This window comes from Bos indicus x Bos taurus, chromosome 29, assembly GCF_003369695.1.
Source record: "Bos indicus x Bos taurus breed Angus x Brahman F1 hybrid chromosome 29, Bos_hybrid_MaternalHap_v2.0, whole genome shotgun sequence".
NCBI lineage: Eukaryota > Metazoa > Chordata > Mammalia > Artiodactyla > Bovidae > Bos > Bos indicus x Bos taurus.
This window is the reverse complement of record NC_040104.1, coordinates 14,619,725-14,645,791: the sequence shown is the minus strand read 5'-3', so window position 1 is coordinate 14,645,791 and position 26,067 is coordinate 14,619,725. Positions and strand designations below refer to the sequence as shown.

Below are 26,067 nucleotides of genomic sequence, written 5' to 3'. Positions count from 1 at the left end.
AGGCGACTGTGAAAATACCAAACATTAGCCTATTATGATTATCTGACTGCCCCCCAAAAATATGTTTATAGTTACAACTCTTCAATCTGTATAGAAATATACAATAAGCTCTTTTAAAAAACACGTCTTAATTTGAATTTTCTTAGAAACTATCATCTCACATCTCCCCAATGAGCAAAATATATCATACATCATAACTCCTCAATTGCTATTAAGGTTTTAAATTCTAGATATATGTAAAGATAGATACTCCTGGTATCCATGTCCCTCTGAATGATAAACTGCTATAAGGATAAATACATTAAGTCTTTTGACACAGTATAATGCATTAATTAAGTAAAGTCTTTTCACATTGCCCAAGTCCAATAACAGACTTCTCCACCTCATGTATAACTAAGCATTCTTTATTTTACTATACTCAATTCAGTATCAATTAATAAATTAATGTTGCCTAGAAATTAATGTTGCCTAGAAATAGTTTGGAGAAGGCAATGGCACCCCACTCCAGTACTCTTGCCTGGAAAATCCCATGGACAGAGGAGCCTGGTAGGCTGCAGTCCATGGGGTCGCTAAGAATTGGACACAACTGAGCGACTTCATTTTCACTTTTCACTTTCATGCACTGGAGAAGGAAATGGCAACTCACTCCAGTGTTCTTGCCTGGAGAATCCCAGGGATGGGGGAGCGTGGTGGGAGGCCGTCTATGGGATCGCACAGAGTTGGACACAACTGAAGCGACTTAGCAGCAGCAGCAGAAATAGTTTATATAGTAGGAAGAGCATTGCTTTGTACTTCAGACAAATCTGGATATTTGTGGTTATTACTGTTTTCTAATCTGTTTATTATTCAAGAATAGTTAATTTACAATACTGTATTAGTTTCAAGGGTAGAGGACAGTGATTCAGGGTGTTTTTTTTTTTTTTTTTGCAGATTATATTCCATTGTAGGTTATTACAAGGTTTTGGGCACAATTCCCTGCTTTATATACAGCAAATCCTTGTTGCTTATGTGTTTTATGTATAGTAGTTTGTATCTGTTACAATCTCAAATTTCTAATTTGTCCCTCCATCCCTCTCCTTTGGTAACCATAAGCTTGTTCTCTATGTCTGTGAGTCTGCTTCGGTGTCCTCTTTTTTTTTTTGGCTGTGTTAAATGGCTTGTGGGATCTTAGCTCCCTGACCAGGGGTCCAGGAACTGAATCTATGCCTCCTGCAGTAAGAAGCTCAGAATCCTAACCGCTGGACCTCCAGGGAATTTTTTTAAAATTAAAAAACTGCTTTATTTTTATACAATTTTAAAGGTCACTTTCCATTTATAGTTATTACAAAATATTGGCTATATACCCCATGTTGTAGAACACATACTTGAGTCTGTCTTATAGTCAACAGCTGTACCTCTGACTCACCGCACCTTTGTATTACCCACCCCAATTGGTAATCACTAACCTGTTCTCTGGATCTGTGAGTCTGCTTCTTTTATGTTATAGTCATTAGTTTTTGTTTTTTTTTTAAGATTCCACATATAAGCAGTATCATATAGTATTTATTTTCCTCTACAAACCTGGATCTTAATAATGTCTGTATCACTGAACTTACTGGATGCCCTTAAACTAGTTAAATGTGGCAGGAGTCAAGCAAGATAAAACAAGTACACGGGAAGTGCCCAGTGCCTAGCACACAGCATACACAGAAGAACGCCATACAGCACTGAGTGATGAATCTCTGTTGACAGGTCTCTATCACCTTTGGCTCAATTTGTCTCAAATCTCTAACCCCAGCACCCTTCCTGAACTCCAATTCTGGGCCTCTTATGATGAGCTAGTGCATGTGGGCTCAGTCATAGTTGTGTCCGACTCTTTGTGACCCTATGGACTGTATGTAGCCCACCAGGCTCCTCTGTATGATCAGTGAGAATGCTAGACAATTCCATCTGGATATGTCTGCTATCTTTCAAATTCACTGCCTGAAACAACTCAAATTCTTCTCAGCTGACACTCCACTATAGGATTTCTAACTGCTAATGATAGATGCTTTTAATTAACCATTCACCCAGAGCTTAAAATCTAGTCCTTATTTTTGATTCATCTCCTCTAAAAATCTGGAAATTTTTCCTTAGCTACTCCCTCCTTCATAGGCAAATTCAGAAAAATTATAAATGTTTTTAAATGCCTTAACATTTAATGTTAAATCAGGAGATGGTTAGAAATTTTTAGACAAGAACCTAATAATAGAAAAGGCTCGGGAGGGGGGGGCGGGGAAAAAAAAAAAAGAAAAGGCTCAACAAGGTGAACAGGCTGCTTTTCTGAGCCAGGCCACAGACATGGTTTGTGTATTCAAATTCGCACATCAAAGAGCAGTAAAATCCATTTGTCACATAAGATAATCGTAAGTTCCAATTGCAACATAGACATAATAGGTCTATTTAGGTAAAAGATAACCAAGAAAACATTAAAATGTTTATCTGGCTAAAAGGAATAGAGCTTGCTCCAGAGCTTCAGGGGTTAGGGTGATTAAAAAAAAAAAAAAGGCGCACAAAATTCAGTTAGGTGTTTTCATGTCTGGACTTAAGGCTTAGGAATTGTGGCAGGTCACCTCGGAACCACAATAAGAGTTAACTTAAGGATGGCAAAGCAAAAAGTTGAGAACTGAGGCTCTTGATGATGTCACTGAATTGCAGAGTAATTAACTCTGAAGCTGCCTTACTTTAGAATTTGTTTTGTTTTGAAATAGTGTTTTAACTCACTCCATTAAAAGTTTTCTGATCCACAAAATAAATATCCACATAGAGATCTCCCATAGGTACTTCAACAGGTCCAAAAGAATTAATCATCACTTCTCCAAATGTACTCTTCTTTTTCAAATTCTCTGGCCCAAGATAAAGATACAATCATTCCAAAAAGCAAAAAACCTGGGCGTCATCTTTGACTTCTACAGTAGTGTAAAAAAAGTCACTCCCTCAGATATGTCCATGTCTTAATCCCTGGAATTTGCAAACGGTTCTTATGGAGGACTTTGCAGGTGGAATGAAGTATCCCAACATAGGGAGACATCTCTGGATATCCAAGTGGCCCCTAGGTACAATCTTTAGCATCCTTCTAAGAGAGAAGTTAGAAGATATGACACCGATATCAGAGAAGGTGATGGGGAAGACAGGGATAAATTGGAGTTATGAGGCTGCAAGTCATGGAATGCATACAGTCATCAGAGACTAGAAGAGGCAAGGAATGGATTTCCCACCTTGACCAGAGTCTTTGGAGAAAGACGGTACCTGCCAACATCTTGATTTCAATCCAATGATACCAATTATGAATTTCTAGACTCCAGAATTGTGAAAGGATAAGTTTGCTGTTTAAAGCCATCCAGGTTGTGATAATTTATTACAAGAGCCGCAAGAAACGAATACAACTTCTGTCCTTCACTTTTCCTCCAAACACAGGCTTGGTCACTAAGGCCTATATCAAATCAATCCTTTCTGTTTTGCCCACTGCCCTGGGCTACTTAAACATCCTGATTGTTCTCCTGCCTTTAGTCTCAGGATGTTGAGTTAATCCTTCACCACTGTTCAAATTGTTTAAAATCCAATCATTTTAGTCCAGCAATTACTTCATGCTTTAGCTATCACCCAGAACAACTCTTAACAGCACTGAATTCTTCTTAGCATCTGCATTTATATCGTTTGACATCAATTGACTTCAATATGTAAAATACTTGAGATAAGGCAGACTTTTATTAGTTTATTTTTAATTGGAGGATAACTGCTTTACAATAATGTGTTGGTTTCAGCCATACGCCAACATGAAGCAGCCCCAGGTATACATTTGTCCTCTCCCTCTTGAACCTCCCACTTCCCTCCCACCCCTTTAGGCTGTCACAGAGCACCAGGTCTGAGATCCCTGCATCATACGGCAAATTCTCACTAGCTATCTATTTTACATATGGTAATGTGTATGTTTCAACGCTATTCTTTCAAATCGCCCTACCCTCTCTTTCCGCCACTGTGTCTTCAAGTCTGTTTTCTCCGTTGGCATCTCCACTGCTGCCCTGCAAATAGGTTCATCAGTACCATCTTTCTAGATTCCATATATATGTTAATATGTGATATTTTTCTCTTTCTGACTTACTTTACTCTGTATAATAGGTTCCAGGTTCATCCAACTCATAAGAACTGACTCAAATGCAATCCTTTTTATGGCTGAGTAATATTCCATTGTACATATGTACCACAGCTTTTTTATCCATTCATCTGCTGATGGACATCTAGATTACTTCCATTTCCTAGCTATTGTAAATAGTGCTGCAATGAACAGCGAGGTATGTGTGTCTTTTTCGATTATGATTTCCTCAGTGTATATGCTCAGAAGTGCAACTGTTGGGTCATATTCCTAGTTTCTTAAGGAATCTCCATACTGTTTTTCATAGTGGTTGTATCAATTTACATTCCCACCAACAGTGCAAGAGGATTCCCACCCTCTCCAGCATTTACTGTTGTAGACTTTTCAATGATGGCCATTCTGACTGGTGTAAGGTGATACCATGGTAGCTTTGATTTGCAATTCTCTAATAATGAGTGATGTTAAGCATCTTTTCATGTGTTTATTAGCTGTGTCTAAGTCTTCTTTGGAGAAATGTCTGTTTAGGTATTCTAAGGTGAACTATTATCTCACCATTCATTATATTGGTGAGGAAATCGAAGCTCAGAGAATTAATGACTCATCCAAGGTCATAAGGCTAGTAAACAGCAATTGACATCCTGATGCTACTATTTCTCATTAATACCTCATATTCTCTCTACTCTGCTATGGTTTTAGATGTTTTTCTTTGCTCCAAACTGATTTTTGAACCATTCTCTGAACATACCTTGCCTGGAAAATACCATGGACGGAGGAGCCTGGTAGGCTGCAGTCCATGGGGTCACTAGGAGTCAGACACGACTGAGCGACTTCACTTTCACTTTTCACTTTCATGCATTGGAGAAGGAAATGGCAACCCACTCCAGTGTTCTTGCCTGGAGAATCCCAGGGACGGGGGAGCCCGGTGGCCTGCTGTCTATGGGGTCGCACAGAGTAGGACACAACTGAAGCGACTTAGCAGCAGCAGCAGTAGCTGAACATACTACACATTATCTCCACTTTCCATCTCTGGTCTCATTTTGGAATTCCCTCATTTTTCTCAACAAGTCAAATACTACTCTACTATGTTCTTTCTTCTACTCTGGATATCAGCAATACCTGCCACTTGCATGCCACTTTTCAGATTATACTGTGTTTTAAAACATATTTTCTTTGGATCTTAAAAAAATCTGATGAAGGACTTCCCTGATAGTCCAGCAGCTAAGATTCCAAGCTCCAAGGGCCTGGGTTTGGTCCCTGGTCAGAGAATTGATGCTACATGACAAAGCTAAGGATCTGCATGCTGCAAATAAAAGATCCCACATGCTGCAACTAAGACCTGGCGCAGCTAAATAAAAAAATTAAGCAATCTTCTGAAGTAGATGAGGAAATTCTTCAAAGATCAAGGAAAACAAAGATCAGAGAAAATAAGTGGCCTAACAGGGCCTAAAAATCAGACACTCTGACTTTAATCCTCTCCTCATTTTACTATTAAACTATGCTGCCTTTCCTCCCCTGAACTCCTATAGCATTTTCTGTCTTGACCAATGATCTGGCATGTGACACCACACCGATTTAGGTTTATGAGATATATGTCCTATCTCTCCAAGGAAAATTCCAGTATATATTTGGAATCAATGATACCCATGTTCTTTAAAAATCATTTTATAAATGTTTGCAGTATAAGTGATGTAAAACTAAACATATTTGAAGTGTACAATTGTTAGAGGAAGCACACAGACTGAAACCGCTCACCCTGGCCAGGCGCCATAGTAACCATTTGTGTGAGTTATTTTATGACAAGAGGTCCTAGTCCTAGAAAGTAACTAGTAAGTCACCACCAACCAGAAGAGTTCAGGAAAGGTCAAAAGGAGACACCATGTGTCTAACCACCTCCAAGGATAATTCTCAGTGGTATCCATCTTGGCTGAGCAATGGGTGCACCACCAGGAAGAATCCTGAGTCAGAACGAACCCTACTGCTCTCCGCCTGGGTGCCCCTTCCCGGTAAATCTCTTGCTTTGTCAGGACATGTGTCTCCTCGGACAATTCATTTCCAAGTGTTAGACAAGAGCCCACTTTTGGGCCCTGGAAGGGGCCCTGCAACACAATCAGGTCAGTTTTCACACAGATGTCAGAATATCAAGATAAGGTACACTTCCACGACTCCTGTAATTTTCTTTGTGCCTCTTCACAATCTCTCCCACCAGCCTCTCACCTCCACTGCTAATTTGCTTTTCATTTTAGATTAGTTGCATTTTCTAGAATTTTAATATATATAGAATCATCTAGCTTCTTTCACTGGATATAATTATTTTGAGATTCATCTATGTTGTTAGGCTCCAGAATTTTTGTTACTTCTTGTTTTCTGCTGAATAGTATTCCATTGTGTGCAATTACCACCGTCTGGTTGTCACCTAACAGAGAACAAACTCTGAGTTGTTCCCAGTTTGGGGCCATTACAAATAAAGTTGCTATGACTATTTGTGCAGTCTTCATGTAAACATACCAGCATTTTCTTAATCATTTCTGTCTACACCATTAACATGTGCTACACTCTTATCAATAACATTGCGTATCATAGTGCAGTGGTTCTCAACTGGGCATTTCTTTATGGCCACAGAAAGATCACTGTTCTTTTAACTAGCATTTTATGTATCACAGGTAGTCAATTAGTGCCTACAGATCTTGCTTTCCTACGGATCCATATGCTACTTGCGGGAAAACGTTGAGCCTGTGTATATTCTTTAACTTCCTAACACAGACAGGGGGCATTTTTAAAAAAGTTGAATAAATGTGATTTATGGTGCTTACTTTTGGAATAAGCACATTCTTTTATGTTCACTCATATTATTAATAAAAGTACAATTATAAATGACAGCAAAATAAAGCTTCAGACAAAATACCTAAAATATATATTTTAAGGAGTTTAACATACAAATATTTTAAAGTATAAAATTATAATTTTATATAAAATTAAAATACAAATATTTTATAGAAAACTTGTCAATACACATGGTTTAAGCAAGGATGAAAGAAGAAAGTTCATGCTCAAATTACATAGAAATATGAGTGAAGTAGTGAAAATTACAACTTACCAACTTCCTTCTCCAGAAAGTTATTGTTAAAAAATGTTTTTCACTATCATTTCCTTTAGAATCAAGTGTTTTGGACAAATGCTACAGTGCCTCATACTTTAAATTTTGTTCTAAGAAAAACTGTCACTATGTTGTCAATCTAACCAAAAACAAGTATCTGTATTTTTCCATGAAAGGAATCACACCTTTTTTTCTGAATGGAGTACTAAACTTTTTCATATGAGTACTCATATTTGAGAGCATGAACACTAATAAAAGTGCATGTGATCTTTATCTGACAACAGTTTAACCCTCAAAGGTCTTCCTTAAGTCTTTATTTTTTACAAATAATTCCAAATGAATTACTGTATCTGAGTTATAAAAAAAGGTCATTTTAACTTTTATAACTAGCCACTTTTTAATCAAGTAAAATTTTTAATTATTTTATTCCATGAGTTAAGTTTTCTAGTTCAGCACTCTGAGAAAAACAATGAGATTTACCTGGAGTTAAAGCAATAAATCAATAAAATCAGTAACATTATTAGAAACTCCTCTCATTGCTGGTAACCAGAATTGTGCTTATTATTAATTTCTACATCCAGGGAAAATACATTAATATACACTGAGTAACTCCCACCAAGTGTCTTTATCTCACCGTGGTCACAATTTTCAGGAAAGAATTTTTAAGATCCAGTTAAAAGGAGGAAATAGAAGTAATAAAACCAGGATTTGAAGAAAGATCTGACTAAAAAACACAGATTCAGTCCCTTGTCCCCAACTTAGAAGTTGCCATTTACAAGAATTCAACCACAGTACTTAAGGAATACTAGCAATTAACATCAAATCATTTTTTACTAAAAAGAAAGCCTGAAGAAAGGGTATATCTTATTTCAGTCTCTTGGATCCTTAATAAGCAAGTCAAATTTAAGTCACTTTTATAGTCAATTAGCATTTAAAGAGCTCTGTATTTCCCTAAAGAGTTTTTAAGTGTTCATACCAAGTCCTACTCTGCGTGCTTTAAAATATGTACACTAGTGACTTTACCTAAAACACTTTTGCACTGCTGTCTTATGAAGCGTATCCCCTAAAAGATATGTTGAAATCCTAATCCCCAGTACCTGAGTATGTTACCTTATTTGGAAACAGGCTTTTTACAAAAGTAATCAAACTAAACTGAGGTAGTTAGGATGTACTTATATAAAGTAAAATTCAAAGACAGAGGCCATGTTAAGACTGAAATTATGCTGCCACAAGCAAAAGCAAGGAGAGAGGCCAAGAAGAGCTCCTTCTCTTGCAAAGTTCCTTCCCTTAAGAGGAACCAACCCTGCCAACACCAAGATTTCAGACTTCTAACTTTCAGAGCTGAGACAAAATTTTCTCTTTAAGCCATCCGGGTTGTGGTACTTTTGCTAGAGCAGCGGGAGCAGACAAATATGTGTCTGTTTTTCGAAATACTGTAAAATATAGCTACATTAAATTTTAATGGACTAACAGACATTTCAACTAAAAAGAAGAGAGACTAGGCTTCCCTGACAGCTCAGTTGGTAAAGAATCTGCCTGCAATGCAGGAGACCCTGGTTCAATTCCTGGGTTGGGAAGATCCCCTGGAGAAGGGATAGGCTACCCACTCCAGTATTCTGGCCTGGAGAATTTCATGGACTGTATAGTCCATGGGGTCGCAAAGACTCAGACACGCCTGAGCAACTTTCACTATCACTATCACAGGACTGAAAAAGCAAGCCCAACTACATGCACTTTATATAAGAAATCTACTTTAAATAAAAAACCAAAGAGGTATGTTAGAAGATATACCATGCAAACTGTAAGTACTGGAAGGCAAGAACTGGCTATCCCTATTGTGAAGGAGATCAGCCCTGGGATTTCTTTGGAAGGAATGATGCTAAAGCTGAGACTCCAGTACTTTGGCCACCTCATGCGAAGAGTTGACTCACTGGAAAAGACTCTGATGCTGGGAGAGATTGGGGGCAGGAGGAGAAGGGGACGACAGAGGATGAGATGGCTGGATGGCATCACTGACTCGATGGACGTGAGTCTGAGTGAACTCCGGGAGTTGGTGATGGACAGGGAGGCCTGGCGTGCTGCGATTCATGGGGTCACAAAGGGTCAGACACGACTGAGCCAGTGAACTGAACTGAACTTGAGACAAAGTATACTTCATGACAAAAAGTATTACCAGTGACACAAAATCATTGGTACACATTTCAAGTGCAACAAGGTATGTTCACCAATTGGACCATAAAACAAATCTTAATAAATTTTACAATGAATGAATGCACCCAGAGTGTGTTCTCTAATCACATATTAAAAAATTAGAAATCATTGAGCTATCAAGAAAATTCCAGGTATTTTAAATAACACACTTCTAAATAACCCATAGTAATGAAGGAATCAACAAAGGAAATTAGAAAGTTTGTTTTGTCTCTTTTTTTTTTTTTTTTTGCCACAGAGCATGTGGGATCTTAATTTCCCAACCAAGGACCAAACCCATGGCCCTTGCCTTGGAAGTACAGTGTCTTAACCACTGGACTTGACATGGAAATCCCTGGAGAGTATTTCTAACTGAGTAATAATGAAAATACAACATTATCAACATTTGTAGAATGCAGCTAAAGTAGTGCTTAGAGTAAAATTTATAGCTTTAAATGTACACAAAGAGAAGACGGTCTAGAAATCAATGACCTATCCCCACACACTTTGCCATCTCACATTCATTAACATGACTACTATAAAAGACAAAGTAACAGAAGATAAGTGTTGCCTAGGATGTGGATAAAGAGCCCTTGTGCACTGTTGGTGGGAATGTAAGTATAGACACTATGTAAAATACTATGGCTGTTACTCAAAGAAATTAGACACAGAATTACCATGTGATACAGCAATTCTACTTCTGGGTATATACGCCAAAGAACTGGAAGCAGAGACATGATCATATACTTGTATACTTGTAACATGAATGTTCACAGGAGCATTATTCACTATAGCCCATATCTATCAACAGATAAATGGATAAACAAAATGTGGTATATATATATATAATGGAATATTATTTAGCCTTAAAAAGCGAGAAAATTCTGATATATGCTATGATATGGATGAACCTTGAGGATATTACACTAACAAGCCAGTTTAAACAAATACAGTAATACATACCATCCACTCACATTCACAAGTCTTCTTTCAGCAAAATGAGAAAAAGAGATTTGGATTCAGGTACCAAGACACTCATTCACATACACACACATACCCTCAAGATAAAAGCAACTGCGAAAGACACACTTTGACAAAATAGTCAATCTATTAGGGGCCTTTGCCTTCCAGATCTCAGGGAGTATTGATTGATACATTTTCTTTCACTTACAAAGCACAGCTACAGATCTCTTAAGTTTTGCAAATAACCCCGGGGGACTGTAAGATGAAGTAAAAACTCTGATCATCTACACTTGATTATCCACGGCTGGTGTCACCAATTAACAAGCAAACAGCAATTCAAACTGTTCTCTCAGTGTCACAGTTCCCTAGCACCGAAAAGGGGAGAATTCCAACCAATGTCCCATCAGAGATAAAGCTGAACGAATGACCAAGGATAGTTCAAAAGGGAAAATCCTAACCAATGGACCACCACAGGCGAAACCTAAGCAATAAGAAAGTTGGTATTGTCACATCCCAGACCTGTTATTCACCAAAGATGTCTTAACTGGCCAACGCAGGTACTAACACACATACAAACAACAAACACATTGCCCCACAAAGAAATAATCAGACGAAATGCAGCCCAGAAAAAAAGGACCATATGTAGCTTATCCCAAAGTGACATACACAAAAACATAAACAACAACTAAGCTACGGTAACACAGAAAAGCAGAAGAGGTGTGGTCTAAAATTCCACTTCCACTCCCAAATGGAGGCCTTCAAACAAATGGGCAAGCCTAGCTCTGGAAAAGCAAACGAACCGGTTCCCAAATCAGGCAGTCTAACAATTCCTCTCTTCAACAGGGTACGCCAATCAAATGCAAGACAAATTGACTTGAGAGAAAGCCCAAATTGAGGCCAGCTGTATACACCAGAGTGACTTACCCTAAAGTAGCTCACTTCCCGCCTAGGAAGCACTCCAAATGTGAAACAGGAGGGAAGGTGGCAGGGCACAGCCTTTAAAAGAACGACATAGCCCGAGGACATGACATAAAGCAAGTAGGTCCAAGGTGGCAGACAAGTCTACTTCCACTAGACACTAAGCCTCACTCACTATAACAATCAGCACGCTAAATTAAACATCCACAGGCGCCAAGATAGTTCCAAGTGTGTGTGTGTCTGTGTGTGTGAGTTGCTTAGCTGTGTCTAACTATTTGCGACCCCACGGACTGTAGTCTGCCAGGCTCCTCTGTCCATGGGATTTTCCAGGCAAGAACACTGGAGTGGGTTGCCATGCCATTCCCTAGGGGATCTTCCTGACTCAGGGACTGAACCTAGATCTCTGGCACTGCAGTCAGTTCCTTTACCATTTGAGCTACTTGGGAAGCCCCCAAGATAGTTCCAAGGCTGACTATAAAGCCCAAAAAGTGGGCAGTGGCCCAGTTCTTGGAACTCTCTGCCCCTTCCCCAAAATAGTTGGAATAATCCTCCCACTCATGAGCCTAATGAAATTATCCAGCCTACAAAACTAAACATGCCACATTTAATAGAGGATAGTTCCAAATAGGGGCTAACCTGGTAGCTCAGTAGTATGAATCCACCTGCCAGTGCAGGAGACACAGGTTCAATCCCTGATCCAAGAAGATACCCTGGAGAATGAAATGGCAACCCACTTCAGTATTCTTGCCTGAAAAATCACCATGGAAAGAAGAGGCTGGTGTGCTATATAGCCCATGGAGCTATAGTCCAAGGAGCTACAAAGGCTCTGAACACGACTCATCAACTAAAAAACAACAAAGTTCTGAACAAGCTTGCTTGCTAACAGTAGGTGATAATCAGATACTTAGGTTAAGATGTGAATCAAGGGAAAATCATTTTTACAAACAATTACATTGTTTCAGAAGCCAGAGGGTAGTAGTTCCACAAAATCTTGATTCCAAAGATTCAAACTCTTGGTTATATGTAACCTCAAGTTGTTTGTAAGCTGACTGCATCAAAAACTGTTAAAACCAAATCATGTCAACATTAAAAAAAAAAACAAAACCTACATACACCATTTAATACCTATAGACAGATAACAGTATAGAATATTGACACTGGGGTATCAAACATTTGTAATTTTAAGGTTTTTTTTAAAGGTATACATTACTAAAATGGAAGAATACTCAATATGGAAACAAATGATGTTCTCCTAGAAAACTGAGACATTAGTTTCATTCATCAATTTTCACTCTATAGAATTTGGAGAAGGAAATGGCAACCCACTCCAGTATTCCTGCCTAGAGAATCCTGTGGACAGAAGAGCCTGGTGGGCTGCTGTCCATAGGGTCACAGAGTCAGACACGACTGAAGCAACTTAGCACACATGCATGGGAGAAGGAAATGGCAACCCACTCCAGTAGTCTTGCCTGGAGAATCCCAGGGACAGGGGAGCGTGGTGGGCTGCCATCTATGGGGTCGCACAGAGTCGCACACGATTGAAGCAAATTAGCAGCAGCAGCAAGACAGAATTATCAATGCAAAGGACCACAATGATGTAAGTCAGTGATTTACTCCAGAATCAGTTATGTAAAAATGTGCTGGCTGAAGTCACCTTTGGCACTAATAATAATGTTAGTGAAGAAAGTGTCCATCAAGCAGGACTGTAATATAAATTTAATGTATCTTTATCTTTTTAAAGGCACATAAACAATCACTATTTTTAGATGCCATGACTAAAAATCCAGAGATTTCCAGCTCATTATGGAGTGAAGTATTTCTGATATAAAGAACAAAGGAAAAAACGAAAGTGGCTTTCAGTTTAATAGGAGATAAATTTCAAGAAATCAGTCAAGATACAAGAAGAACTGTTTCAATCATGAATGTGGTGGCTGCATGCATTAAGACATCCCATTATAGCATATATAAAGATATGCTCACTTGTAGTCTACAAAATGCCAGGAAACCACGGTGAGGGGGGGGATATGTATTTATATATATACACACACATATATTCAATATGAAATCCCTTTACAATAATCTCTGATGCTTCCCCATTTTCAGTAACAAGAGAATTCTATCCTTTACAAGGCTAAAAAGACTTCCTCAAAGTTTAAAACCTCCAACATTTTATTATGGAAAATTTCAGATGCAATCTTCAGTGCTGCGGTAGGACTAATGTCAGTCATGTATTTCTTGTGATTCATGCTGAATGAAAATATATCCAATTTTATGACACATTTAATTGTGAGATGCAGTAATGTGTTAAGTGCAACACCAAAGACAGACTTTAGTTTGACGCCTGGATATCACTTTACTTATTTGCAAAGATACAAGTGGCAATAACAAAGGGTTAAAGTAGGATCTGAATGAGATGATGTATGAAATATTTAGCATGGTGATACCTTTTTGAAAGGCTCAACAAATGCTGGCAATTCTCATAACTGTATGAGCCCACTCAGTCTACCAAAACAGTTTCCAGCTGCTATGTGTGAGAATATACACCTATGCTACTGTTTGTGGCACTTTTTCATCACTTTGTGTTTCCTAATAATCTTCAGCAGTATATTTTACCAAGATTAAAGACAGGATAAAGGCAAATGGGCCCAATGCATAAGCATTGTTCATTTCCCCACTCCGTTCCCTGAGGAAGAATGTTTGCTCTGTTAACAAAAGCAGTGGTGGTGTTCAGAGGGAACCACACCGTGCACTCATCTTTTCCTGGGTGATAGGCAGCTGATAAACTCTGTAATTGTATTCTCACTTCAGACAACCATTGACTGCTCCTTCTTAAATCTTCATTTGAAGGCATAATTATAGATTCTATCACATTTTGCCCAATCAAAAAAAAGTACTATCTTCACTGATCACACATCCAAATACCTTTTATATCTGCAGATAGCATATGTATGTCAGTTCTGTTGTGTTACATATAAGTAAATGGATTTATAAAACTGTATCAACTGTCTGCCTCTTTGAAGACATGATTTTCAGAATTCCCTGGTGGCCTAGTGGTTAGGATTCCAGGCTTTTGCTGCCAGGGCCCAGGTTCAATACCTGGTTGGGGAACTAAGATCCCACAGGCCACATGGCCAAAAGAAAAAAATGAAGAACTGACCCATCAATAAAGTGATTTTTCAAAGTAAAGCTTGCAAAAATAAGCCTGAAATCTACTTCTCTGCTCACCTCTAAAGATTAGTCTAGTGCTTTCTCTTTGCCAGAGAAATTGGAATGTAACTGCAAAATATAAATGTACTCCAATATCACTTCACGTTAAGTAACACACTCTGTCCACTGTTAATCCTCTTACAGTGAAGATATATGAATCTATTAGATATTAAAAGGTATGACAGAGTTAAATAACACTACATTTTAAAACTAACTCGGGTAAGGCCTCTTTAAAAATACTTTTAAAATATTTGACTTCTGAACCTTGTATATAGTTTATATGGCCTTCCCTGGTAGCTCAGCTGGCAAAGAATCTGCCTGCAATGCAGGAGACCCCTGTTTAATAACTGGGTCGGGAAGATCCTCTGGAGAAGGGATAGGCTACCCATTCCAGTATTCTTGGGCTTCCCTAGTGGCTCAGATGGTAAAGAATCTGCGTGCATTGAGGGACCTGGGTTCAACCCCTGGGTTGGGAAGATCCCCTGGAGGAGGGCATGGCAACCCACACCAGTATTCTTGCCTAGAAAATCCCCATGGACAAGCCCCCCTGGCGGGCTATAGTCCATGGGGTCACAAAGTGTCAGACATGACTGAGCGACTAAGCACATATAATTTATATACTCAAAAATAAAATTTAAAAAGGGAATCCTTCTATACTGTTGCCAGGAAGGTAAACTAGTGCAGGCACTATGGAGAACAGTATGGAGGTTCCTTAAAAAACTAAAATAATGCCACGAACCTAGAGATTATCATACTAAGGGAAGTAAGACAGAGAAAGACAAATATCATACATCACTTATATGTGGAATCTTAAAAAAGTGATATAAATGAACTTATTTACAAAACAGAAACAGACTCACAAAAACAAAACTTACGGCTACCAAAGCGGGGAGGAAATTAGGGGTTTAGGATTAACAGATACACACTACTAGATATAAAATAAACAACAAGGACCCACTGTATGGTACAGGAAACTATATTCAATATCTTGTAATAACCTATAAAGGAAAAGAATTTGAAAAGAATATATATATGTGAATCACTTTGCTGTATACCTGAAACTAACAAGTTTCAAATCAACTATACTGCAATAAAAAGTTATTTCTTTTGGGGGAAAAAAAAAAGTAAACCATAAAATAAAAAATGGAACCAGTGAACCATATCAAATTGGCAGCATAACCAGAGAAAGTACTTCAAGTGACTTCTGAACACAGTAAGTACTCTGATTACACAGCCTTCATGCAATATATTCTAACGACAAGAATAAACGCAAAGAAATCTTAAAACTTTACTCAGAAGTTTACTGCTAGTAGTGATATTGGTAAAATATTGAAATGATTTTAAGTATATATAGTAGGATACGGCGAGAATGTTCATTTTATTAGGAACTACGATTTTTAAGACAAAAGACAAAGAAAAACCTGCTATGTTAAATCTGAATTGGATATATCCCTATGAATTTGCTTAAACAAACAAGCAAAACACCATTTTTTGTTCTCCCTTCTCAAAGGGCCTAGACCCAGTGACACTCCAGCAGTATGAATATGCCAAACAGTTAGATCCTGGTTTCTATACAACATTTCTCACTAAAAAGAGTCAAGACTTCTTGGATGAAAAGCCCATTCCAGATCTGGGACAAGGAAAGTAACAAGGCGAGCCTGGGATATTCTGCACCAGAGAGTGTTCCAAGACTAATGGTGAGCAGAAGCATTAAAAAGACACAGGAACCAACATGAAAGGGTTTTACTGCCCAAATTTGGGACAGTTTGATCATCAAAAAGAAAAACGACTGTAACGGTTATATTAAAAAAAAAAAAATCAAAACTCATCAGTCCATAGTATTCCCACAAAAAAGAAGAAAAAAAATCTGATTTGCCACCATTATGCAATGCACGCAGTGGGGGGTGACTAACTCCCGAACTCTTTACCCTGAATATTGATAACTAAAGGGAGGACATTAACATTTTTAGGAGAAAGTTCAGTTCACTCCTAGTTAATGAAAGAAATCTTGACAGAAAATCTCCAATAAAATAACTGATTGAAGCAACAGTCATCAATGGGTGCTATCACAGAGCAAAAGGTACCCAGAAATAGGTTGTTTGCTTGGGGTCAAGATATTACCCCAAGATCATATACAAATCACAAACAGGCAAACCAAACCGTTACAGTAAATCTGGTAGTTACCACTTTGAGCAAGTGGTCACATTTAGTATCCTAAATACTGTAGCATGATGTAACATAAAAGTACATAGGTACATAGCATCATCTATGAAATATTCTTGCCAAATAAAAGTTTTCCTTAAACTAATCTAGCTTTTCTTTAGACCTAACTTCCAGTAACAGGAAAATTAGGACAGAGGATTACATTAAATGACACCATCAGGAAATGGACAAGTCCCCAAAGTGGGAGCATTCTTATAAAGCAAGTGGTTTGGTTCACTGGCAGAATGAAAGGAGATGGGTACTGGTCTTCTAAAAAAAGGATCCAAGGCATAATTAACAAATACAATGTGTGAATCTTAACTGAATACAGCTGGGGGGTGGGGTGGGGGTTGATTTCCCAAAGAGACCCCAGATATTTGCATATGGATTGCTAATTTAGAAAAGTGTTGATAATGATACTGGGGTCAGTATAACCGCAGGAGGAAATATTGGAGTGTCATGGTGTTTGCAATTTACTTTCAAGTGATTACACACAGAAAGGGAGGGAACAACATGGCAGAAATGTCAATCACAGAACTTAGGTACTGGGATATTCATTGAAATTTTTCCTCAATTTCAAAGAGACTGATTATTTTTCATAAATAAGTGTTAAAAAAAAAAAGGTGTACCTGTACTGAAGGTACAGTAGAAAACACACCTACACTGGAAACATATCTGGGTATAAATCTCACCTTTATCACTAGTTGTGTGGCCTAAAGCAAGTTACTTAACATTACTTAAGTTTCTCTCACCTGTAAAACTCAATATCATCTAAGTCATTAGGTTGTTCTGCAAATCAGATCAGATATGGAAAAGGTTCTCATAATTAATGCAAACACTGTAAAATATAAGACTAACAATAATAACAGTAACAAAACATATAATAAAACATTCCCTTCATTATTGCCACATTCTATGATTAGGAAACTACATCAGGTAAAATTAAATATCCATTGGCAGTCAAAGGGAAGTAATGGGAGCAACTGACTGTATAAATGAAGATATACACAGTATTTTTTTAAATGCAGTAATTCCAACTGAAACTCTCCAGACAAAAAAAAAACCTACCTATCCAAACTATTAGTAGCTCTCAAATTGTGAAGTCTGCTTTTGGTATTAGCCTCTATCCGAATAAAACAGTAAGAAAATAAGTGGAAGTTAGAATGTCTTCTTGACCAAAATCTATAATTCACTTACATGCCGAAAAAAATGTAAGCTTTGGCCTTCATTTCTATAATTAAGTTCCAATAAGGCACACCATTATTAGGCTTTATTCTAAATTCTGGTTAAGCTTCAAACCACTAACAAGCATGCCGTTTCCTTCTAACGTACTCATCATTTCACTCGCAGGTAACCCTTTTCTGGTTAGGCCAGCAGAAAACGACTAGACGCAGACTGTGCCCCAGGTAGGGAAGAAAAAAGGTTTTCGTTTTTTAAATAAATGCCACCCCTTTCTTTCCAATACGAAAGAAAAAGAAGCAGGGGAGAGGGGGGGAGCTGTGTGTCTCGGCTCGACCAGGTGAGACGCTAGCACCCCGCCTCCTCGGGGTCAGGGTGCTGAGCACACGCGCGCGCGGTCGAGGGGCGCCCTGGGAGATCGGGGTAAAATCTCCCAGACGGCGGGGCGCAGGGCCAATCTCCTCCCTGAAGGCTTAGACGCCTTTGAGGGGAACCTGCGGGATGTCTCCCGGGGCGGATGGGGGTGATGAGACCCGGCGTTCCCTTCCGCCCAGCACCCAGATGGGGGGCCGCCCGAGGGCACGGGCGGCGAGGAAGGGCCGGCCTTGCCCTCCCTTCCCGGTTACCTGCGGGCGGCGGTGCCGGAGGCCGGAGGCCTGCTGCTCCTCCTCCTCCTCCCCGCCAGGCTGAGGCGGCGAGGTGGCGGCGGCCCGGGGGGAGGGGGCGGAGCGCGCGGCCCGCTGCCTCTCTCCTCCCCCGGGAGGCGGAGGGGACCCTATCTCGGGCCGCCGCGCCTAGGCCCGTGGACAGCCTGCGGCAGGGGCATGGCAGCCCCCAACGGCGGCAACCCTGCGAGGTGCGAGAGAGCGAGGCAGAGGGAGGGGAGCGCTCCGGGGGCCTGAGGGGAGGAGCGAGGGGGCCCGGCGAGCCACGCGCGGGCGGCCGTTGGGGGCGGTTGGCCGAGGGCAGGCAGCGGTTTGGGGAGCGCGGCGACGGCTCGCGTTTTCCCGGCGGGGCGGGGTGGGGAAGGGGAAGGGGAGTGAGGGGGAGGGAGGGGGAGGTTGGGAGGGAGCCGCCGCCGCGCGCGTGCGGGCCGGCGCCGCCGCCGTTGCCGCTCGGCTCACTCCAGCCTGTTTGGGGGCACTTTGTTTGTGTCCCACAATGCTCTGCGCGGGCGGCCGGGCTGGGGAAGGGGAGGGCGAGTAGGCGGGGCGCGAGCGAGCTCGGGGGTGGGGCGCGAGCTCGGGGTGGGGGGGAGACGCGGGTACTGCGCAAGCGCAGAGGAGGCCGCTCTCGGTATCTGTTACTTCAACCGTGGGCGACTCAGTCTCCTGAGACAGCCGGGGCTGATACGGCCGGTGCATCTTCACAAGTGCCGAGTTACCTTTACCCGCCACCTGGCCAATTCGTCCTTCCTATGCTCGTTCGCTTAGCCGGCTTCTCGCTCAACCTGACAAGCATTTCTGGGCAAGGTTCACAGCTATTGCTTTTTTTTTTTTTTCTTCTTTGAACTAAAACCGAAACAGACTCTGTTTTCTCGAGTGGTTTCTGTAGAGGCGCTGAGCCGGAACACCCCAGCCGCTTTCTCTTGGTGAGGGGGTGAGCTCGTAGTCAGCCCATTTCTCACACACGGAAACTGAGGCCTGCGGAGAGGCGGCCCCAGACAGGTGAGGACGGCGAGCCCCGCCGGCTCCCGCGCCCGGCCGGCTTCCGACTCCCTGCGGCCTCGGCGCATGGGGTTGTTCTAGAAAGTCCCTGGGCCGCCTGGCGGGACGTCCAGCTCTGAAATGGATGGCGAGATCCACCTCGTTCCCCCAACACGAGGGCACCTAGAGCCGCTTCCCATCTAGGCCTGTTCCTTCCACACCTGGAGCCTCCTTGGGTTCCACCTCCACTAACCTGACTTTCCGACGAGGGCGTGTTCCGGACGCCCCGAAGTGATCAGTTCTGCCGGGGCCTTGAGAGTTCTCCGTCACCTGCAGAATCGCGCCCAGGATTAGAGCTCCCGAGACCCCATGCCTTATCGTCCCCAGGCGGCCGGGGAGGAAGGGCGCCCGGGGCTGTGGGAAGAAGCGCGCCCCGGGCGAGCGGAGGCCTGCGCGGGGGCGGAGAGGGTGCGGCTTGCGACTCCCGAGGCGCCCCGCATCTGCATACATGGTGTTCCCACGCCCCCAGCTCTTGCACCGAAAGACCACCAAAAGCCTTTGTGCAAGGTGGGCTTGACGTCCCTTTTGAAGCAGAGTGGCGTTTTCTTCTGAAACGCTTGGCGATGCCTGGCATTAATCTCCCTGAGAGAACAGCACCCTGGTACCCACCCATTCCAACCACTGAAATATACTTTAGAAATAAAAGCCAGAAAACAACGTCTAACTTTATAGTCTTTTGCGGTTTCCAGCAGATTTTCAAGTATATGTAATGTTTAATCCTCACAACAATTGTAATAGGTCAGTTTTACTGTTACTCCCACCGTCGTGTTTATTATTCCCGTTTCAGAGATGAGGAAAGTCAGGAAGATGCAAGTGAGGCCCAGAAAGTTTTCTGCTGAGATTTGAAGCAGAAGGAAAAGAAGGCGAAATGCTTACCCTTAGAGGAACAGCAGCAACAGAGCAAGTCTGAAGGAAGGGCAGGAGCCTGAAGTCCTGGTGGGCCTTGTGTTAGGGTAGGTGTGCAACTTAGCACCTGGAGAAGAATCGGGTGGGAATAAAGCTGTCAAACAAATCCCCTCGACTTCTAGAGCATTTAATAGGACAATCAATAAAGGACCACTAGGGGAGTGTTTGCTGCTTCCCTGGGGACTGAGGAGACAGCCCTAACACAAAATATATATTACTCTCTTATTTCTTCTCCCCTTTTATACTTTTCTATTTTTGATTTTATGTTTGAAAATTAGCATCCTCTCACTGCACCCCCACCCTAGGACTGGAGGATCAGTCGATGATCTGTGGGGCCACACTGTGGGGCTACCTGAAGGCTGTGGGGCCGTAAGGGCACAGTGCTAGATGCTTGGATGAAGTGAAGTGAAAGTTGCACAGTCGTGTCCAATTCTTTGCGACCCTATGGACTATACAGTGCATGGAATTCTCCAGGTCAGAATACTGGAGAGGATAGCCTTTCCCTTCTCCAGGGGATCTTCCCAACTCAGGGATCAAACCCAGGTCTCCCACATTGCAGGTGGATTCTTTACCAGCTGAGCCATGCTTGGATAGGGTGTGAGAAAAAATACAAAGGTTAGCTTTGTAGGAGTCCTCTCCTCTGTTTTGGGTTTGGGCAGGGTCAGTTTCTGTGGCTTCTGCAGCCTCCCACCTTCTTGGGCTAGTAGAGACTTGTCCTTGGGTTGGTGGAATATATACACCTTTCTTTGACACTAGATTAAATAATACTGCTGGGGGGATTTTGTGAAACTGAATCCTGCACACAGGTGAAACAAACAAAGGTAGACAGTATGAGGAACCTTTAATTATTAACCTAGTGTGGGTGATTCTGAGGAATTCAAATTCCAGGCGAAGAGGGTTTCATTTTAGTCGTGAACTGTTTGGGGAACCAAATTCTGGCAGAAATGGCACTAGCTTGTGGCCGACCATTAGGGCTGAATAGGAACTTGGTTATTTAGTCCACAACTTACTTCAAAGCACAAACAGTGAACACATAGCTCAGAGATCTCTGGTCCAACTTAGATAATTCCAGTAGAGAACTCATTACTGCACACAGCACCCTTGCTCCCTCATTAGTGTTCTAAGTATATTAACAAAATTAATCTTGCTCCCCAACCCTGAAACTTGGACCTTTTCTAGTATTCTCAGTTCATCATCTGTCCAGTTGAGCACATCAGCTTCAGTGCTCTGCCACATCTCAGTTCCAACCCATCAACATGTCCTGCTGAATTTGTCCACTCCTGTGTGAGTTGCTCAGTCATGTCTAATGCTTTGCAACCCCATGGACCATACAGTCCATGGAATCCTCCAGGCCAGAATACTGGAGTGGGTAGCCTTTCCCTTCTCCAGGGGGTCTTCCCAACCCAGAGATTGAACCCAGGTATCCTGCATTGCAGGCGGATTCTTTACCAACTGAGCTATCAGGGAAGCCATTCCTATGGCCACCGTCCTAATCTAACAACAACCAATACCTTGTGTCCAGAGAATTGTAATACCGACTACCTGGTTTCCCAAATATACTGCCCCCTCTCTTCACTCTGCATGGCAGCGGGAGTTACAATGCTTAGTATCACACAACAATGGCTTCCTGTTGTTACAGCAAGCAGATAGCTAGGTATGAGCAGAGAATGGGGGCAGGGACCAGGTGGCAGGAAATCTTGCAACGCTTGTAAACAGCGGGGGTCCACGGGCAGACAAAGAAAAACAGGAACCTCCAGACAGACAGGAAACCACCCTTTTGAGGTGATAAGTGACTTGGAATCAGACAAAGAAAGGTGGGGAAAAGCGGGAATCTCCTGCATCCAACTGTGACCTTGCTCATTGTGTTCTTACAATAAAATTAGCCTTGCAGATAAGTACCAATCTTGCTCTGAAGTGATGATGACACTTCTGATTTAAGCTAAAGGACAAAAATCCCTCCTCCCCTCAGGAAAATGGAGCTGGGATGAAAATTTTTATTCTAAGGAATACAGTGCCTAGACTCCTTCCCCAGTGAATATTCTGCCCCTTCATTTGTATGCCCCTCATAACCAACTTGCCAAAGAAACACAGGGCAGCAGCTCCTCACCTGTTTGCCCTCTGAGAGCATCGTTGTTCAGTAGCTGAGTTGCTTCTGACTCTTTGAGACCCCATGGACTGCAGCACGCCAGGCATCCCTGTCCATCACCAACTCCCATAGCCTACTCAAACTCATGTCCATTGCGTCAGTGATGCCATCCAACCGTCTCATCCTCTGTCATCCCCTTCTCCTTCTGCCTTCAATCTTTCCCAGCATCAGGGTCTTTTCCAAGGAGTCAGTTCTTTGCACCAAGTGGCCAAAGTATTGGAGTTTCAGCTTCAACATCAGTCCTTCCAATGAATAATCAGAACTGATTTCTTTTAGGATGGACTGGTTGGATCTCCTTGCAGTCCAAGGGACTCTCAAGAGTCTTCTCCAACACCACAGTTCAAAAGCATCAATTCTTTGGTGCTCAGCTTTCTTTATGGTCCAACTCTCACGTCCATACATGACCACTGGAAACACCATAGTTTTGACTAAACAGACATTTTGTTGGTCTTTGTCTTCCAGTATCTCCTGGAAACTGCTCAGATTCATGTCCATTGAGTCTATGATGCTATCTAGCCATTTTGTCTTCTGCCACTCCCTTCTCTTAAATAAGCTCTTACTTTCTTAACCTCCCTGCTTGTCTGTAAATTCTTTTGCTGCAAAGAAAGAACCTTAAATTCACTGGGAGTACTGTTTTTAGGATAAAATCTCAAACTTTTGTCATGGCTTTCATAGCTACATAACATGAGCCTGTTCAATATATAACTTCAGCTTCAATTCTCATTATATTCTTTAAAGGAATGTGCCAGCTGCAGATTTTTTTTTTTTGAATCTTCAAAATGCCACACACTTTCCTCCAATGAGTACATGATTCCCTCTGTGTATATACACTTTGTTCCTTAGCTAATTCCTCTCAGTTGACATCTCTTTTACATATATAAGTATTTAAAGAGAAAAACCACACACCCAATTGACATTAATTTGATGAAGCCCATGATAGCAAAACTAGATTTAGTACTTGACCTAATTTAGTTTCAACCTTTACCGGGAATTGATGTTAATCAACCAGTTTGGAAGTCGCAGACAACCATTTTGCCTTTTTTGCATTTCTTTTTCTTGGGGGTGTTCTTGATCACTGCCTCCTGTACAATGTCATGAACCTCCATGCATAGTTCTTCAAGCACCTTGGCTATCAGATCTAATCCCTTGAATCTACTTCTCACTTCCACTGTATAATCATAAGGGATTTGATTTAGGTCATACATGAATAGTGGTTTTCCCTATTTTCTTCAATTTAAGTCTGAATTTGGCAATAAGGAGTTCATGATCTGAGCCACAGTCAGCTACCGGTCTTGTTTTTGCTGACTGTATAGAGCTTCTCAATCTCTGGCTGCAGAGACTATAACCAGTCTCATTTCAGAATTGACCATCTGGCCATGTCCATGTGTAGAGTCTTCTCTTGTGTGTTGGAAGAGGATGTTTGCTATGAGCAGTATGTTTTCTTGGCAAAACTCTATATTAGCCTTTGCCCTGCTTCATTCTGTACTCCAAGGCCAAATTTGTCTGTTACTCCAGGTATTTCTTGACTTCCTACTTTTGCATTCCAGTCCCCTATGAGGAACCAGAGATCAAACTGCCAACATCCATGATCATCAAAAAAGCAAGAGAGTTCCAGAAAAACATCTACTTCTGCTTTACTGACTGTGCCAAAGCCTTTGTGTTGATCACAACAAACTGTGGAAAATTCTTGAAGAGTTGGGAATACCAGACCACCTGACCTGCCTCCTGAGAAATCTGTGTGCTGGTCAAGAAGCAACAGTTAGAACTGGACATGGAACAACAGACTGGTTCCAAATCTGGAAAGGAGTACATCAAGGCTGTATACTGTCACCCGCTTATTTAACTTATATGCAGAGTACATGATGAGAAATGCTGGACTGGTTGAAGAACAAGCTGGAATCAAGATTGCTGGGAGAAATACCAATAACGTCAGATATGCAGATGACACCACCCTTATGGCAGAAAGCGAAGAAGAACTAAAGAGCCTCTTGATAAAAAGTGAAAGAGAGTGAAAAAGTTGGCTTAAAACTCAACATTCAGACAACTAAGATCATGGCATCTGGTCCCATCACTTCATGGCAAATAGATGGGGAAACAGAAAGAGACTTTATTTTTGGGGGCTCCAAAATCACTGCAGATGGTGTCTGGAACCATGAAATTAAAAGACACTTGCTCTTTGGAATGGAGAAGGCAATGGCAACCCACTCCAGTACTCTTGCCTGGAAAATTCCATGGATGGAGAAGCCTGGTAGGCTGCAGTCCATGGGGTCACACAGAGTCAGACACGACTGAAGGGACTTAGCAGCAGAAGCAGCAGCAGCTCCTTGGAAGAAAAGTTATCACCAACCCAGACAGCATATTCAAAAGCAGAGACATTACTCTGCTGACAAAAATCCGTCTAGTCACAGCTATGGTTGTTCCAGTAGTCATGTATAGATGTGAGACTTGGACCATAAAGAAAGCTGAGCACCAAAGAATTGATGCTTTTGAATTGTGGTGTTGGAGAAGACTCTTGAGAGTCCCTTGGACTGCAAAGAGATCAAACCAGTCCATCCTAAAGGAAATCAGTCCTGAATATTCATTGAAAGGACTGATGTTGAAGCTGAAACTCCAATACTTTGGCCACCTGATGTGAAGAACTGACTCCTTTGAAAAGACTCTGATGCTGGGAAAGATTGAAGGCAGGAGGAGAAGGGGACGACAGAGGATGAGATGGTTGGATGGCATCACCGACTCAATGAATATGAGTTTGAGTAAACTCTGGGAGTTGGTGATGGACAGGAAGGCCTGGCATGCTGCAGTCTGTGGAGTCGAAAAGAGTCAGACATGACTGAGTGACTGAACTGAACTTGAAAGTCTGAAGTCAACACTAGTGAGGCAGTCTGTCATATGGACCTGCTCGATTCCCCACCCCATCCCACCCCAGGAAGACAAGCAGTCTGCATGGTAACACCCTTGCTATCCCTCTCTCCCACAGAAGAAGATGCTCTGCTGCTGCTGCTAAGTCACTTCAGTTGTGTCTGACTCTGTGTGACCCCATAGACGGCAGCCCACCAGGCTCCCCCGTCCCTGGGATTCTCCAGGCAAAAACACTGGAGTGGGTTGCCATTTCCTTCTCCAATGCATGAAAGTGAAAAGTGAAAGGGAAGTCTCTCAGTCGTATCCGACTCTTCGCGAACCCATGGACTGCAGCCTACCAGGCTCCTCTGTCCATGGAATTTTCCAGGCAAGAGTACTGGAGTGGGGTGCCATTGCCTTCTCCAAGAAGATGCTCTGGCCTAAAGATAATCCTTCATATTGTTTTATTAAAAATCCTTTGCCCTCATTCTTCTTTCTGTGAAACCTTCCATTTTGTACAATCCCTCAGACCACACTTTTCCTAACAGATGGGCTACTACCTGATTCAGGAATCCTCGAAGAAGCTGAATTAGAGCCTCAAGTTTACTGA

General features: G+C 41.7%; 1 protein-coding gene and 1 long non-coding RNA gene across 6 annotated transcripts in view; one reads left to right on the top strand and one right to left on the bottom strand.

Moving 5' to 3' along the window:
- Positions 1-20,241, bottom strand: part of ZBTB44 (zinc finger and BTB domain containing 44) — a 59,256-nt gene extending 39,015 nt beyond the window's left edge. For 2 of the 5 annotated variants that reach the window (XM_027532674.1, XM_027532675.1), the window contains exon 1: positions 18,488-18,890. The gene's annotated coding sequence lies outside the window, so the exon portion shown is untranslated. Of the gene's footprint in view, positions 1-18,487; positions 19,025-19,760 lie in introns of those variants that run through there. The other 3 variants (XM_027532673.1, XM_027532672.1, XM_027532676.1) reach the window with 3 other exon arrangements.
- Positions 19,085-24,206, top strand: LOC113886468. The gene is made up of 3 exons (XR_003509447.1): positions 19,085-19,528; positions 20,355-20,520; positions 24,167-24,206. It is a non-coding gene; the product is annotated as an uncharacterized LOC113886468 (long non-coding RNA).
- The last annotated feature ends 1,861 nt before the right edge of the window (positions 24,207-26,067 follow it).